Source organism: Lepidochelys kempii, chromosome 9 (genome assembly GCF_965140285.1).
Source record: "Lepidochelys kempii isolate rLepKem1 chromosome 9, rLepKem1.hap1, whole genome shotgun sequence".
In the NCBI taxonomy this organism is placed as follows: Eukaryota; Metazoa; Chordata; order Testudines; family Cheloniidae; genus Lepidochelys; species Lepidochelys kempii.
Window position 1 is genome coordinate 3,730,697 of NC_136388.1, and position 18,079 is coordinate 3,748,775.

An 18,079-nucleotide genomic window follows, 5' to 3' on the forward strand; every position below is an offset into this window, starting at 1 on the left:
ATGTAACTAAACACAAGGGGAACACTAGTAACCACAAGTTAGGGAAATCTTACAGTATCGCCCAAATGGGGGTCGAAGGGTGTCATGCTTTCAGGTGGTGTGTTCACATTCCTTACAGTAAGGTGGATGCATCCCCCTAGGAGAAAAGGAGAAGTGGGAGTCAGCTTCTGGGATGAATTCACCCACCATGCTCTGCGAGAGGCTTCTATGAGCAAATGGGACCCGCTTGCAGCAAAGTATGACATGCACGCTGCAGAGTAGTCCCAATGACCCTGCTGGGGTAGATGGCCTCTTTGTTGAGACTCTGTGATTCAGAGATCTCCATTGCAGGTCTCTCAGCCGTGGGAGGAAGCAGTTCTTCAAAAGGAACATGCCACAGACAGAAGTAAAGGAAAGGCCGCCTTCTTACTCCTGAATTGAAAGGACCCTCTGGTTTGTAGGGCCCTGTGGAGAAGATGATGGGTTGCACATGACATCAGGATCAGGGTGCCCTCTACTGTCTGAATTTACTTCCCTAACTTTAACTGTTGCAGTGAGTCAAGTATTAGAGGGGAGCCGTGTTAGTCTGGATCAACAAAACCAATGAGGAGGCCTGTGGCACCTTAAAGACTAACAGATTTATTTGGGTATAAGCTTTCGTGGGTAAAGTGGGTTTTTTACCCACAAAAGCTTATGCCCAAATAAATCTTTTAGTCTTTAAGGTGCCACCGGGTTCCTCCTTGTTTTTGTTGCAGTGAAGTGACACTACAGTAGAAAGTGTGTCTAAAATCCGAGCCAGGAAAAACTCCAAGGTTCCACTTCACAGGCATTCATGAGAACTGTTTCTTTGGGATCTGATCCATGCACATATAAAGAATGTATATAAATAACGTACATATTTTGCAGTTATCCCTCTCTCTTCTCCACCATCTCTATGTCATCTGTCCTGAGGTCCTGGGGGGAAAATGGAACTAAAAAGCCAAGGTCCAATTATCACCCTGAACACTTTGCTTTTATGTTGTATCCCACTCATCTTCCCATTGTCTGCTTAGATTGCAAGGTTCTCTAGGCAGGGACTGTCTTTTACTTTGGTTTGTACAGAGCCTAGTAATTAATCTTAGGGAAGAGCTTTGGTACTGCAGTAATACTAATGTTTGATCTCTCTCTCTCTCTCTCTCTCTCTCTCACTCACACACACACAAACACACAGTTTCACTCAGCACCTGAGGTTCAAACAACTCCAAAATCTTAAAGCTATAACTTCATCAAAATTACTTAGGCCTTGGCAGCAAAATGAAGAATTTCCCCCTGATCTTGATGCAATTCAGCATCAGGCTCACTTGAAAGGTTCATGAACATGAGCAAACCTTTCAGGGAGTATGAGCCAATAATAAAGCCAGTACTGAAATCCCAAACCAGGCCAGTCCGTTGTGGTTTCACAGCAAACATTCCATACAGCTGCTGTCTGTAGATTAAAAATGCTTGCAACTAATGATATGGGAATAATATTGCTCACCTAGACTCACGGATGTTGTGAGGATTAATTAATATTGCCAGTCTTCTTCGCTGCCTGCCCTATGCTGTTGGATAGTGTTGCACTGTTAAACACCTGTGGGGGTTACACCCCAAAGGTGACTGCACTTCAGTATGAAGAGCAGTTAATTGAATACATAGTTTGAAATGATTGGGAAGAAAGGAACTGTATAAAAGATGTTAATTACTATTAATTATTATTATTGTTGTTGTATTATTCACTCAGGCTGAAGTGCAGCAGCTGTTTAGCAGCAACCAGCAAGAACACTGTGCAACAGTGAGGAATGATGGTGTGAAGAGTATTGTATCCAAATGAAACCACAGAGGGAATTAGAATAGACAGAAAAAAAGGCACTGGGATTAATCCAAAACACTGGGGTTAGTACTACAACTGCTGGGAGAAGTTCCATGAATCTTTAAGGAGCCAGACCTTGGTTTTGTGGCTCCTGTCCTGTTCCTGTGGCTCTCCTTTAAGATTCCTGCACATGGTTTCCCCATTTTGTTTCCAATGATTCTGACATGGTGAGTCCAAGGCTGTTTTATAATCCTCAGAAGACATGTTCTTGCTTGTTACTGTCCTCGTACTCACCTAAACCACTATTCCTCCTTCCTGATCCTGGAAGCAAATGCTAGAGTACATGAAATTGTAGTCTATGGAATTATAAATTAAGGTGTTGGATACATTTCACAGCAACTCTGTCCCTGGGAAGAGCAGTAACCTGACTTCCAGCTAAAGTACAAGACATTAGAATAGACTTGGCAAGGGTGAGATATCTTTCTACACACATGAGTACTAGGTCCTTCCACCAGCTTAATATGGAGAAGTTAAATAGGCAGACACGGGTTTGCACAGCGGCTGAGCATTTTAGATTTATGCCATATTACAGAGAGGAGCCCTTGTAAGGTTCTTGTAGATACATGTTCTTTCCAGGCAGACCATTTTATTGCACAAGGTGTTGTAACTAGGGGCAGGCGGATGAGGGCATGTTCTGGTTAGGGTCAGTCTGATGCTGGGGCTCAGATTATAGGAAGACTCTGGGCTCAGATTCATGTTACAATGTGCCATAGCATTGTTAGATTTTCCCTTGCCCCAAAGTCAGCTGATTTTGGACAATTTCTGCCATCATGGGCCACATCCAAACCAGATCTGAAATCAGGCCACTTCTGGGTTTAACTCAGGCACCAACCCAAGACATCACATGAGACCCTAGAAAACTGAGAGTGAGAAGGATCAGATTTGTGGTTCCATTTGGGTCCATCTCTAACCCATCTCTTGGGTTAGGGTTAGGGTTAGGGTTAGGGTTAGGGTTAGGGTTAGGGTTAGGTCCTCAAGGAGCAAGAGGAGAGTTGCTGTAAATCTCCATGGTCTAAGTAGTCACAGGTTCTCCACTCCATGTCCAGTTGTGAATGGTAGGTTTGATTATGTGGATACCTTCCAAGAAGGAATTGGACTCCACCCTCCAGACTGCTCTATTATATCACCTAACTGCCCACATATTATACAAATCCATTCATACAAATCTGGATCACATTTAAATTTGAGATCTAAAGGATCAAATCTTCGCAGCCCACCAATAATTTTGACCACCCATATTCACATTTTGAATGAAATCCATCAATATAAGCCATTTTAATTCCACTTTTCTGCCAAAATAACGCATAGAAAACTGATCCCCACTCTGTTGCCAGTCAGACCAGAAATTAAAATGTACCAGATGTTGTAAATGTTGTCTAATCTGGAGTTTTCAATTAAACCCATCCTAAGAACATAAGAACGACCATATTGGGTCAGACCCAAGGTCCATCTAGCCCAGTGTCCTGTCTTTCGAAAGAGGCCAATGCCAGGTGCTCCAGAGGGAATGAACAGAACAGGTCATCATCAAGTGAACCTTTCTCTGTCGCCTGTTAGGGGACTTATTCCTTCACCCACTTACTTCCCTGGTCCTTCTCGCATGAACAGAGAGCAACAATACCTGAAGTCCAAAGGTGCAAACAATTCGATGTTTATTGGGGTGAACTTCCAACAAGCATGATTCCAGTTTCCTTCCTTAGTGTCCCCCTTCCCAGCTCTGACACCACAGAGCCTTACACCTGTGTCCCTGTTCCCATTCCTGCCCTTAGCCAAACATGATTCCAATTTCCCCACCCCCATTCCCTGTTCCCATTTCCCCCTTTAGCAAAATATGATTCCCATTTCCCACCCACCCACTTCCTGATTGACTGCAGACTATATAGTAAAACTTTAGTTCTGCTTAGCTATACCTTAATCAATCATTTTCCTGAAATTTAACTAACCAATCCTAACATATTGTAACATGATTATGTAACCAATTATATCCCATCACCTTAATTAGTTTACACCCAGCAAAATTAATTATACAGCAGACAGAAACAGTCACAGAACCAGACAGAGATTATAAAGAGAAACAATGGCAAAGTGGGAACTATAATGGCAAAACAATATAGAAGTCAGGATTTCACATCCCAGCTATTGATAAGTGAGTTCTTGCCAGACAGGATGCTATTAAACTACGTTTCCTTTTACATCTTCTAGGCACTTGCCTTTCTCTGGAGGCGACAGGCATTATCAGGACAGGAGTGTATCCTAACAGCCCAATAGCACCTTATTTCAATGGGACTAGTTTGGAATGTGAGGAGGTGACCGGTCGCTTCCCAGCTTATGACTGTCTCTGCTGCTTAGCCAGAGGCTTTAGCCTAAGCAAAGGGCCTCAGACTGTCACAGTAAGAGAAGGCCCTTTCAGCAGCAGACAGTGATTTTGATTCTTTCTTTTATACCTCTAGAACTAGCTAAGTGATAAGAATACACCTAAATTCTTAGAGTATAGGCCTTTACAGACAGGCTTGAATATCTATATCCAACATCGCCCATTCCCAGCTTCTGGCAAACAAAGGCTAGGGACACTTCACAACATGGTTTTCCATCCCTGCCCATCCTGGCTAATAGCCATTGATGGACCTATCCTCCAGGAACTTACCCAGTTCTTTCCCAAACCCTGCTACAGTCTTGGCCCTCACAACATCCTCTGGCAAAGAGCTCCACAGGTTGACTGTCCGTTGAGGGAAGAAATACTTCCTTTTGTTCAGTTTTAGTTGGGGGCTGAAGGTGACGGCTAGTGGCGTTCTGTTATTTTCTTTGTTAGGCCTGTCCTGTGGTAGGTGATTTCTGGGAACTTTTCTGGTTCTATCAATCTGTTTCTTCACTTCCGCAGGTGCGTATTGTAGTTGTAAGAAAGCTTGATAGAGATCTTGTAGGTGTTTGTCTCTGTCTGAGGGGTTGGAGCAAATGCGGTTGTATCGCAGAGCTTGGCTGTAGACGATGGATCGTGTGGTGACTTCAGGGTGAAAGCTGGAGGCATGTAGGTAGGAATAGCGGTCAGTAGGTCGCCATTAGCCATCATCTTCAGCCCCCAACTAAAACCCCTCCAACGCATTATTAAGGATCTACAACCTATCCTGAAGGGTGACCCAACACTCTCACAAATCTTGGGAGACAGGCCAGTCCTTGCCTACAGACAACCCCGCAACCTGAAGCAAATACTCACCAACAACCACATACCACACAACAGAACCACTAGCCCAGGAACCTATCCTTGCAACAAAGCCCATTGCCAACTGTGCCCACATATCTATTCAGGGGACACCATCCCAGGGCCTAATCACATCAGCCACACTATCAGAGGCTCGTTCACCTGCACATCCACCAATGTGATAGATGCCATCATGTGCCAGCAATGCCCCTCTGCCATTTACATTGGTCAAACTGGACAGTCTCTACGTAAAAGAATAAATGGACACAAATCAGATGTCAAGAATTATAACATTCATAAACCAGTTGGAGAACACTTCAATCTCTCTGGTCACGCAATCACCGACATGAAGGCCGCTATCTTAAAACAAAAAAACTTCAAATCCAGACTCCAGCGAGAAACTGCTGAATTGGAATTCATTTGCAAATTGGGTACTATTAATTTAGGCTTAAATAGAGATTGGGAGTGGCTAAGTCATTATGCAAGGTAGCCTATTTCCCCTTGCTTTTTCCTGCCCCCCCCCCCCCGAGACGTTCTGGTTAAACTTGGATTTAAACTTGGAGAGTGGTCAGTTTGGATGAGCTATTACCAGCAGGAGAGTGAGTTTGTGTGTGTATGGGGGTGGGGGGGTGAGAAAACCTGGATTTATGCTGGAAATGGCCCATCTTGATTATCATGCACATTGTAGGGAGAGTGGTCACTTTGGATAAGCTATTACCAGCAGGAGATTGAGTTTGTGTGTGTGGTTTTTGGAGGGGGGTGAGGGGGTGAGAGAACCTGGATTTGTGCAGGAAATGGCCCACCTTGATTATCATACACATTGTGAAGAGAGTGGTCACTTTGGATGGGCTATTACCAGCAGGAGAGTGAGTCTGTGTGTGGGGGGGCAGAGAATGAGAAAACCTGGGTTTGTGCTGGAAATGGCCCAACTTGATGATCACTTTAGATAAGCTATTACCAGCAGGACAGTGGGGTGGGAGGGGGTATTGTTTTATGGTCTCTGTGTGTATATAATGTCTACTGCAGTTTCCACGGTATGCATCCGATGAAGTGAGCTGTAGCTCACGAAAGCTCATGCTCAAATAAATTGGTTAGTCTCTAAGGTGCCACAAGTACTCCTTTTCTTTTTGTCCTCATACAGAAGCTGTTCCATACCCCTAATTATTTTTATGCCATTTTCTGAACCTTTTCCAATTCCAATATATCTTTTTTGAGATGGGGCGACCAGATCTGTACGCAGTATTTAAGATATGGGTGTACCATGGATTTATATAGAGGCAACATGATATTTTCCATCTTATCCATCCTTTTCCTAATGATTCCCAACATTCTCTTAGCTTTTTTTGACTGCCACTGCACACTGAGTGGATGTTTTCAGAGAACTATCCACAGTGACTCCAAGATCTCTTTGCTGAATGGTAACAGCTAATTTAGACCCCATCAAATTGGGATTATGTTTTCCAATGTGCATTACTTTGCATTTATCCGCATTTAATTTCATCGGCCATTTTGTTGCCCAGTCACCCAGTTTTGTGAGATCCCTTTGTAACTCTTTGCAGTCTGCTTTGGACTTAACTATCTGGAGTAGTTTTGTATCATCTGCAAATTTTGCCACCTCACTGTTTACCCCTTTTTCCAGATTATTTATAAATATGTTGAACAGCACTGGTCCCAGTACAGATCCCTGGGGGACACCACTATTTACTGCTCTCCATTCTGAAAACTGACCATTTATTTCTACCGTTTGTTTCCTCACTTTTAACCAGTTACTGATCCATGAGAGGACCAGTCTTCCTCAGTTTTATCATATGACAGCTTACTTTGCTTAAGAGCCTTTGGTGAGGGACCTTGTCAAAGACTATCTGAAAATCTAAGTACACTATATCCACTGGGTCCACCTTGTCCACATGTTAGTTGACCCCTCTCAAAGAATTCTAGTAGATTGGTGAGGCATGATTTCCCTTTACAAAAACCATTTGAACTCTTCCCCAACAAATCATGTTCATCTATGTGTCTGATAATTCTGTTCTTTACTATAGTTTCAACCAATTTGCCTCGGACTGAAATTAGGCTTGTCAGCCTGTAATTGCCGAGATTGCCTCTGGAGCCTTTTATAAAAATTGGCATCACTCCGGTCAGCTGCGCCGATGTAGCCCCAGAGTGTAGACCTGCCCAAAGTTAGAACATCTAAAAGCCTCCTCAGTGATGTTGGTAGGTCTCCTACTGTGAGATTCTATTCCACAGGGTGGCAACCTGGGATTCTTGCTTGAAGGCCTCCACAAATCATCTTGCTCCGGTGTACTGTGACTAGATGACAGTTTTTAGCTGCCCATTATAGGGAGGAAAAGCACTTAGCAATGCTGACATTCTGCACCGCCTAAATAGGATGACACACTTAAAGGACACCGAAATGGCTAGTAGACACAAGACATAACATACCACTTTTTTTCTCTTATTTGATTATAAAACTCGTGTATTTCTTTGTGTATTTTTTTAATTAGAATAAGTGTTTCCATACTCTTTTTTTCTAAAAAACAAAACTTCTGGGGGCCCAGATCTTAGAAGCAACCGTCCTGCACAATAACAATACAGTAACAATAACAAACAATAAATGAGTGTGGTCATGCAACAGAGGAAATAGCTGCACATTTAATAGAGGAACAAATTTCTCCTTGCAGCTCCCAGGGGGTTATTGTAATCAACAGCAGTTCATTGTTTTCCCTAAAAAAATGAAAGAAAAATCCTTTTGACAATGGACTTTTAAGTCTTTGATTTCCTTTCAGCAGTAATAAGGAATTGTTAACCTTTAGACTCACAGTTTGTGTGTAAGTGAGTTAAGGATTGCTTTCGGAAAACCCTTAAAAGGTTACATGGCTAAAGAAACAAACTCACAGGCTGCAGAAAACCTTACCCACTATTTGTGTAAGGCAACCTTGGTAAGCAGGGCTCTGATATTAATATCCCAGTTTTATTACAACTGAAAATCTAGAACCCCGCGGTTATATGTCAGCACATTTTCAATAAGCAACTAGATCCATCACTGGTGTAAATCAGTAGCTCCCCTGAAGTCAATGGGCCAGATCTTCTGCTAGTGTAAACCGGCGTAACGCCATTGGAGCTACACCAGTAGTTCACACTAGAATGAAATGGTTGGCTGGGCAGAACTCCTCTCTCCACAAAGGCTGACCACGGGCACAGTTGTCCTACATTTCAGAGAGCAGTGTATTTCCAGACAGAGTATTGTTCTTTATTTGGTGTACAGGCCCACAGTAAGAGACAGTCCCAGCCCTGCACAGCTTACAGCCTAGACACAGGAGACACGCAGAAGATGAGGGGAAGTATTGGCATTCTACAGAAGGAGAACTGAAGCAAAAAGAGATTTATTTTATTTTCTCAAGGTCACACAGGGAGCCTGTGGCAGAGTCAGAAACTGAAGCCAGCTCTCTTGAGGCCTAGTCTAGGGCTTTAACCACAAGACCAGCTTTTCTCTCAGGAATGGCCGTCCATCACCACAAAAAAGGGCCCATCAGACAAAGGCGACTGGCCAGTTTCATTCTGCCATAACACCACTGACATCAGCGGATTTACATTAGGGAAGACTTTGGGCTAACAAGTCACCCTTGCAAAGTTAGCTAACCTAAACAGCCAGGCTTCCCAGTGACTTTAATGGTGGTTGGATCAAGCCCCAAATTTGTTGACCCATCATTACCATCCTGATAATGAAGAGGCAAAAAAACCCAAAGACTATTTGCTTTGCCTGTTAAGGAAAAAGGAGGAAACAAACATTTGCAAAGCTGCACGAACATCAGCAGCCTCTCAGGGACAAAAGCCTTTGAAACTTTGGGAGAAAATTGCAAAAACTTGGACTAATTGAACTGGGATGCAACAAACAGCAGTACAAGTCACTGGAAGAGGTACTGAATTTATATGAAGAACAATCAAAGAACTCTCCACACATGGTTAGATTAAACAACCACTTTCTCCAAGTACTGCAAGGGAGGGCCTTTGAGGAACGTTTGCTCGGGATGGTGGCCCAAGGGGGCATAACTTGATGTACTAGGCCAATATTAAGTGAAGGAAAATTGGGTGGAATTGCTGGCAGCCCCACTGCACAGAAAACTCTATAGGAAACTCTCCTGTACTTGGAAATGGATCTCCAGATGCAGGGGACCTGGAACAATTTTTATAGTGGGGGTGCTGAGAGCCATTAAACCAAACTGTAAACCCTGTATCGGATGGACACCATTTCAAGCCTGAGTGTGGGGCAGCACCCCCAGCATCCCTAGTTCCAGTACCTATGTCCGGATGCATCTTTTTCTATGTAATTAAGTACGTGTTAAAGACCTCTGAAGAGGGGGAAATCCAAGAAAAATGTGATGGATAGAAAAGCGCAAAAGAAAGGGATTTGCAGAGAGAAAACGACTGGGGCAGAAAAATAGCACCTTGAAACTTACAAGGGCAAGACTCGCTCTAGCCTGTGCCCTTGCTTGGCTCCTGGCAACGAGCCATCAACTAGAATAAAGAGGCGACAGCATCTGACAATGGGGTTTCCAAGTTGTTACCCAGCGATTTAAAGATGTGCCTGACAGGTTGGAAGTTAGCTGACCTCAGGGTTTCACAATGTAGCAGAGAAGCTTCTGATAAGAGTAATTGGCCAAAATGAGACAAACAATAAACTCACACTTTAGTCTGTTTCAGAAAACAAAGGTCATGGGGACTTTTATAGTTTTTTCAGTTAACTTAATTTTATTTCTCTGCATCTGGTGCTGTTGAAAGATCCTGAATTAACAGCCCTGAAAGTCAAAGTCCTCTGCTTATCCACAGACCAGATGCAACACAGAGGGCATCAGGGTAAGATTCCCCAACACCACCCTGCTAACGTGGCTTTAACCGTGACCTTGAGGAACCATCCCCAGAGGCATAAGTAGGTGTTCATTCTCCATGGTCTCTCTCCACGTTGAGGGTGCATGCAAGGCTGCCAGCTAGTGCCAGGGGCGATGGTGGGTTTTGTGATGTGGACACTTGGGCTGACACTGTTTTCATTTCAGCTTTCAGAGTGGGATGCATGGCCCATAAGAACTGTTGGTGGTACAAGCTGAAGACCAATCAGCTCCCTTGAGCTCTATGTAGCTGTAGGCCATATGTCATTTCTTTAGCACTGGCTTTGATGGATACCTTCCCTTACCTTCCTGCGCTAACCTCTAGTTCTGTATTGCTGTGTGCTGTTGAACGGGTTACAGCGTTTCACTCAGAGGTGGTTGCATTTCAGTGGTGAGCAAATTAATGTGCTTATGTGCAGTGAACTTTTTACAGAAGCCCACGCTGCCTAGGCAACCTCCTGTCTTAAGAGACCACCCCAAAAAAACATTGCCTATTCCCCTTTTCTTGGAAGACCGCTTCCCGCAAGTGACCAACTTTTGCTGGTCCAGCAGATGGCCACATAAGATAGATTTCACCACACGTAGTTTGTACCAGCAATTAATACATTATTTTGCGATGGAGAACACCATATACTGTACATTGCAAGATTGTGCTCAAGTAGCCGTATGAACCTGGCATGTTCGCTCTGTGCTGAGCCCAAGTACAGCAAAGCCTCCATTCTCATAGAACAACTCTTGTCCACAGAGCAGCAGATACCTGAATACAGCAGATCAGCTCCCGACCCTGCGGATGAGTGGGTTGTGCTAGTCCCTGTTGTTTTGTGTACCGTGTTCTGGGCAATAGCATGAAAGGACTCCATGTTTCTAAAACTAAACTGACTCTTTATTCTGACATCTGTTTACAGAGATGCTGCAACCGCAGCTAGCATTCTAGCCACGTACATCCAGATTGCCTTTCTGGGCTCTCTTCCAAACTCTTCTGTCCTGCAACCTGTTTTTCTCCCTCCAGGTTCCATACAGGTTGCTACATCTATGATGGAACTGCAGAAATATTTTGCTTGCATTTAAGTGAGTTTAAAAATATTAAACTTAGCAACAGAAATGTCTATATACAAGTTCTGCTCTGCATTGAGCAAGTGACAGTAAATCAGGGTGAGATAAAATTAATGTCATCTAGTAACCTTTAAGTCTTAGCAAATGGGATGTTAGGAATCATTTCAAAAGGGATAGAGAATAAGACAGAGAATATCTTATTGCCCTTATATAAATCCATGGTACACCCGCATCTTGAATACTGTGTACAGATGTGGTCCCCTCATCTCAAAAAAGATATACTGGCATTAGAAAAGGTTCAGAAAGGGGCAACTAAAATGATTAGGGGCTTGGAACGGGTCCCATATGAGGAGAGATTAAAGAGGCTAGGACTTTTCAGCTTGGAAAAGAGGAGACTAAGGTGGGATATGATAGAGATCTATAAAATCATGAATGATGTGGAGAAAGCGAATAAGGAAAAGTTATTTACTTGTTCCCATAATGTAAGAATTAGGGGCCACCAAATGAAATTAATGGGTAGCAGGTTTAAAACAAATAAAAGGAAGCTCTCTTCACTCAGCGCACAGTCAACCTGTGGAAATCCTTGCCTGAGGAGGTTGTGAAGGCTAGGACCATAACAGGATTTAAAAGAGAACTGGATAAATTCATGGAGGTTAAGTCCATTAATGGCTATTAGCCAGGATGGGCAAGGAATGGTGTCCTTAGCCTCTGTTCATCAGAAAGTGAAGACGGATGGCAGGAGAGAGATCACTTGATCATTACCTGTTAGGTTCAATCCCTCTGGGGCACCTGGCATTGGCCACTGTCGGTAGACAGGATGCTGGGCTGGATGGACCTTTGGTCTGACCCAGTCTGGCCATTCTTATGTTCTTATGTTCTTAAACAGTTAGACGTCTGTGTGTGGGAGTGGGGGAAGTCTGTAAATATCCACCTCGTAAACGACAAGAACACTCTGTGCTACTGAAGAAGAGAGTCTCTTTCTGGAGCTTTTTACTCTGTTAAACTACCTAGTCCATTATTTTCAGCCGTGGGATTTTTCCACTAACACATCTTCATTAATGGCACAATGGGGTTATTTCTCATACAAACCAAAATTGTCTCTGATTAAAAATGTTCCCCAACCTGACTCCTTGCCTAGTAAATGGCATAGTGGATTCACATTCACTAGCACGAGAAACAAACTCCAAAATAGAACTAGACAATTACCAAACAAATGTTCTGTAATTATCTTTTCTTTCCTGGCCAGCTGAATGATGAAGACAGCAGACAACGTGTGCAGCTTATGATTAGAGCTGGTCGAATAGGTAAAAAGCCTAATTCAAGAATATTTTCATGAATCAAAAGTACCATGCTGGGTGGACTGCAATTTGTAGGGCTGAGACTGTGAGGGGCACTTAATTCTGAAAAGCACATAAGTCCAATAGGACTTAAAGTTAAGCACATGCTTAAGTGCTTTCCTTAATAGGGATGGTCTTATACATATTTAAGTACTTACCTGAATTAAAAATGTTCAGTAAAGCCCCACGTATTTATGAAAATATTTTTGCATCTGGAGTGTAGCCCAAATTACAACTCTGGGCAGATCTTGATGTTTTCTGTAACCTATGTGCTGTGCTTATGGTCTACAGTGCTTGTCACTTTAGAAATGTTGATAGAGAGATATATAGCTGTGTGGTGCTTATTATTCATTATTATTTATTATTCATTCAGAGGTTTCGGTTGTCCAATTTAGGAGCAGAAAATAATAGCATGTGTTTTGATACGAAACACAGCACACCAGTTGAAGTGAACAACCTGTAGTCTGCAAATGATTCATCCAAAATATTCAGTGGCTACTTCTAAATGGTGAGGATTTTCAAGAAAATGGGGATCGGAGGGCTAAGTATTTCCTATTAGAAAAGGGGCTAAATTCATCAGCGAAATTATTTGCAACAGATATTCTGGCCAGTTCCTCTCGTAATGAGATGAACACAGATGTCACTGACAGCACGATTTTTTAAAGTTGCTCGTGAAGGTGACAGGTCGAAATTCAACCTTTTAAAAATACTTGTAGATAAATTAATTCATCCTGATCGTGAAGAAAATCTGAAAATCCCTGTTGGTGCGTCTTACATGAGGGCAGACACATAGCTCCGATCCCCCTTGTCAGAGCTGGGTGACCTGGAAGACTCCTCTGAGCCAGACTTATCGGATTCCACTCAGCCAAGGAACTGAGGACACGGGTGCCGGGCAAACCAGCCCAAGGCCTTTTATTTAAACGTTGGAAATCTGAACAGGGCCCCCTGTGCAAACAGGAGGGAGAGCTTCCATTATCCCGTCGCCCTGGGCCCACCACCATCGGCTTAGCCTCATTTCCCCTTCTTTTCAAATGCAGCAGCTTAACCAGAGCACCACTCACGGTCAGGCCCAATCCCACCGACTAAGGAGGAAGGGTGTGCAATGGAGAGATTGATTTATGAAGGAGGATTAGGGGCTGGGTGGCGGCTTTAAGAGGGCGCCTGTGCTGGGGAGGAGGTTGTCTGCTCTAGTGACAATGCCCAGAGGTTCAGCATCCCACTGCTCTCCTAGAGTCAGAGATTCCTAGGCCAGAAGGGACCACAGACTGATCTCCTGCGTAACGCAGGGCAGAAAACTGCCCCAAGACTGTGCATCTGCTCAAGGCTTGGCACAATCTGGTTCTAAATTTACTCTGCAGAACTTGGACAAAGGGAGCTCCCCATGTGTGTCTGCGTCTGGGGGTGTGTCTAGGTTGCAATCAGGGGCTTTAATCTCTCCAGCTCAGGTTCAGGAGCAGTGAAGCCATGATAACAAGCGCTTCTGTGTGGGCTAACCAGCCAAGCAATTACCCAGGGTTCCCAGTGGGCTTGTAGGGTCTCGAGGGAAGCGTGCACTGCCCTGGCTTCCCTGCTCTGGCACCCGAGCTAGCTGTGTTATGTCTAGCTGAGCTGCAGTCACCCGCGGTGAGTGCAGTATAGACACACCCTGTGTGTGTGTTTAGGTGGGGGCGGGACAAGAAAGGTGTAAACAGGAGAGGAATGACTGAGTTTGGCACAGCTGGGGTGAAACTAACAGTGAATGGGATGAAGTTAGTAAATGGGAAACGTAGGCTGAATGATCAGGAGACGCTTGCAGAGTGTGCTGTCCTTACACACGGTTTCTAACCATCAGAGGAGTGAAGTTCTGGAACAGCCTTCCAAGGGGAGCAGTGGGGGCAAAAGACATATCTGGCTTCAAGACTAAGCTTGATAAGTTTATGGAGGGGATGATATGATGGGATAGCCTAATTTTGGCAATTAATTGATCTTTGATTATTAGCAGTAAATAGGCCCAATGGCCTGTGATGAGATGTTAGAGGGGTAGGATCTGAGTTACTACAGAGAATTCTTTCCTGGGTGTCTGGCAGATGAGTCTTGCTCACATGCACAGGGTTTAGCTGATTCCCATATCTGAAGTCGGGAAGGAATTTTTCTCCAGGGCAGATTGGCAGAAGCCCTGGAGGTTTTTCATCTTCCTCTGCAGTGTGGGGCACGGGTCACTTGCTGGAGGATTCTCTGCACCTTGAAGTCTTTAAACCACGATTTGAGGCCTTCAATAGCTCAGACTTAGGTCAGGGGTTTGTTACAGGAGTGGGTGGGTGAGATTCTGTGGCTTGCATTGTGCAGGAGGTCAGACTAGATGATCATAATGGTCCCTTCTGACCTTAAAGTCTATGAGTCTATGATTCTACACCAGGCTGTGTAGGAAAGGGGTAGAAATCCCACATCTGGGGAAATGTTCAAGCAGAATGAGGATAGCACTGAAAATGTAACAACCCAGCACTGCTGAGGGACGGCACAGACTAAATGACGGGTCCTTCCCACCTCGAAGGTTTATTCCTCATTGTAAATCCACCACTGCCAAACAACAATAGACCGGGGTTTGCAAATCTTCCCCACACAGGACTCCCTCTGACGTCTGTGGGAATCCAGTGACTTTTGGGATGTGGTCTGCAGGATGCTGGGCTTCAGAAAGCATATGTGGCACCGTCTTGCCTCTCTGCTGATTAGATGGAAGTAGTGAAATTACACCCTAGATCAAATTCGCCAGAGCTCCTGAATGTTTTCAGAGCAAGGACAGGCTATTTTGCATGAGTCCACGTGTGAGAGGGATAATGGGTATAACTGCACCAGTATTTGAAATATCACCAAGGGCTAATTCTAGTTACAATACTTAGCAACAAGAATGTCTGTTGAACTACACCACTGGCTCTTAACCTTTTCCATACCATGACCCCAAACCCTGCGTCTTGTCAGGACCCCTCTGGCCACCAGGTTGAGAAACTCTCACACCCCAGAGCCCTGAGTGTGCTTGGTTTTTTTTGGAGAATGAAAAATAATGCACGGTAGGTTGTTGGAAAAAAAACTCCTGGTCATGCCTTATCAACAAATCGGACTCCACAGGCATGTGTACTATGAAGTGGATGCACCAGCCATCTCTTCCCGAAACAGAAAGAATATAAGATCATCCAGGCTGGGTCAGACCAAAGGTCCATCTACCTCCTCCAAAGGTCCTGTCTTCCGACAGTGGCCAATGCCAGGTGCCCCAGAGAGAATGAACAGAACAGGGAATCATCAAGTGATCCGTCCCCTGTCGCCCATTCCCAGCTTCTGGCAAACAGAGTCTGGGGACACCATCCCTGCCCATCCTGGCTAATAGCCATTGATGGACCGAACCTCCATGAACGTATCTAGTTCTTTCTTGAATCCTGTTATAGTCTTGGCCTTCACCACATCCTCTGGCAAAGAGTTCCACAGGTTGACTGTGAGTTGTGTGAAAAAATACTTCCCTTTTGTTTGTTTTAAACCTGCTGCCTATTAACTTCATTTGGTGACCCCTAGTTCTTGTGTTATCAGAAGGAGTAAATAACACTTCCGTATTTACTTTCTCCATACCAGTCATGATTTTATAGACCTCTATCATATTCCCTCTTAGTCGTCTCTTTTCCAAGCTGAAAAATCTCAGTTTTATTAATCTCTCCTCACATGGCAGCCGTTCCATACCTCTAATAATTTTTGTTGCCCTTTTTCTGACCCTTTTCCAATTCCAATATACCTTTTTTGAGATGGGGCGACCATATCTGCACACAGTATTCAAGGTGTGGGCGTACCATGGATTTATCTAGAGGCAACATGATATTTTTTGTCTTATCATCTATCCCTTTCTTAATGATTCCCAACATTCTGTTTGCTTTTTGACTGTCGTTGCATCTGATGAAGTGAGCTGTAGCTCATGAAAACTTATGTTCAAATTAATTTGTTAGTCTCTAAGGTGCCACAAGTCCTCCTTTTCTTTTTGTGGATACAGACTAACACGGCTGCTACTCTGAAAGCTTCACATTAAGTGGATGTTTTCAGAGAACTATCCACAATGACTCCAAGATCTCTTTCTTGTGTGGTAACAACCAATTCAGACCCCATCATTTTATATGTATGGTTGGGATTATGTTTTCCAGTGTGCATTACTTTGCATTTATCCACATTGAATTTCATCTGCCATTTTGTTGCCCAGTCACCCAGTTTTGAGAGATTCTTTTGTAGCTCTTCACAGTCTGCCTGGGACTTAACTACCTTGAGCAATTTTGTTTCATCTGCAAATTTTGCTGCCTCACGGTTTACCCCTTTTTCCAGATCATTTATGCATATATTGAATAGGACTGGCCCCAGTACAGATTCCTGGGAGACACCACTATTTACCTCTCTCTATTCTGAAACTGACCATTTATTCCTACCCTTTGTTTCCTATCTTTTAACCAGTTACTAATCCATGAGAGGACCTTCTTCCCTCTTATCCCATGACTGCTTGCTTTGCTTAAGAGCCTTTGATGAGGGACCTTGTCAAAGGCTTTCTGAAAATCTAAGTACACTATATCCACTGGACCCCCCTTGTCCACATTCTTGTTGAGCCCCTAAAAGAATTCTAGGAGATTGGTGAGGCATGATTTCCCTTTACAAAACCCATGTTGATGCTTCCCCAACAAATTATGTTCATCTATGTGTCTGACAAGTTTGTTCTTTGCTTTAGTTTCAACCAATTTGCCTAGTACTGAAGTTAGGCTTACTGGCCTGTAACTTCCAGGATCACTCCTGGAGCCCTTTTTAAAAACTGGTGTTACATTAGCTATCCTCCAGTCATTTGGTACAGAAGCTGATTTAAATTATAGGTTACAGACTACAGTTAGTAGTTCTTCAATTTCACATTTGAGTTCCTTCAGAACTCTTGGGTGAATCTCATCTGGTCCTGGTGACTTATTACTGTTTAGTTTGTCAGTTTGTTCCAAAACCTCCTCTAACGACACCTCAATCTGGGACAGTTCCTCAGATTTATCACCTAAAAAGAATGGCTCAGGTTTGGGAATCTCCCTCACACCCTATTCTTCAAATTCTTTTTTGGCCTTCCGAATTATATTTTTACACTTCATTTTCCAGAGTTTATGCTCCTTTCTATTTTCCTGACTAGGATTTAACTTCCACTTTTTTAAGGATGCCTTTTTGCCTCTCACTGCTTCTTTTACTTTGTTGTTTAGCCACGGTGGCACTTTTTTGGTTCCCTTACTATGTTTTTTAATTTGGGGTATACATTTAAGTTGAGCTTCTATTATGGTGTCTTTAAAAAGTTTCCATGCACCTTGCAGGGATCTCACTTTTGCGCTGTACCTTTTAATTTCTGTTTAATTAACCTCCTCATTTTAGTGTAGTTCCCTTTCTGAAATTAAATGCTACCATGGTGGACTGCTGTGGGGTTTTCCTCGCCACAGGGATGTTACATTTAGTTATATTATGGTCACCATTACTAAGCGGTCCAGCTATATTCACCTCTTGGACCAGATCCTGTGCTCCACTTAGGACTAAATCAAGAACTGCCTCTCCTCTTGTGGGTTCCAGGACTAGATGCTCCAAGAAGCAGTCAGTTAAGGTGTCAAGAAACTTTCTCTGCATCATGTCCTGGGGTGACATGTACCCAGTCAATATGGGGATAGTTGAAATGACCCATTATTATTGAGTTTTTTATTTTAATAGCCTCTCTGCATGTGGGGCAGGGAAAATTTTC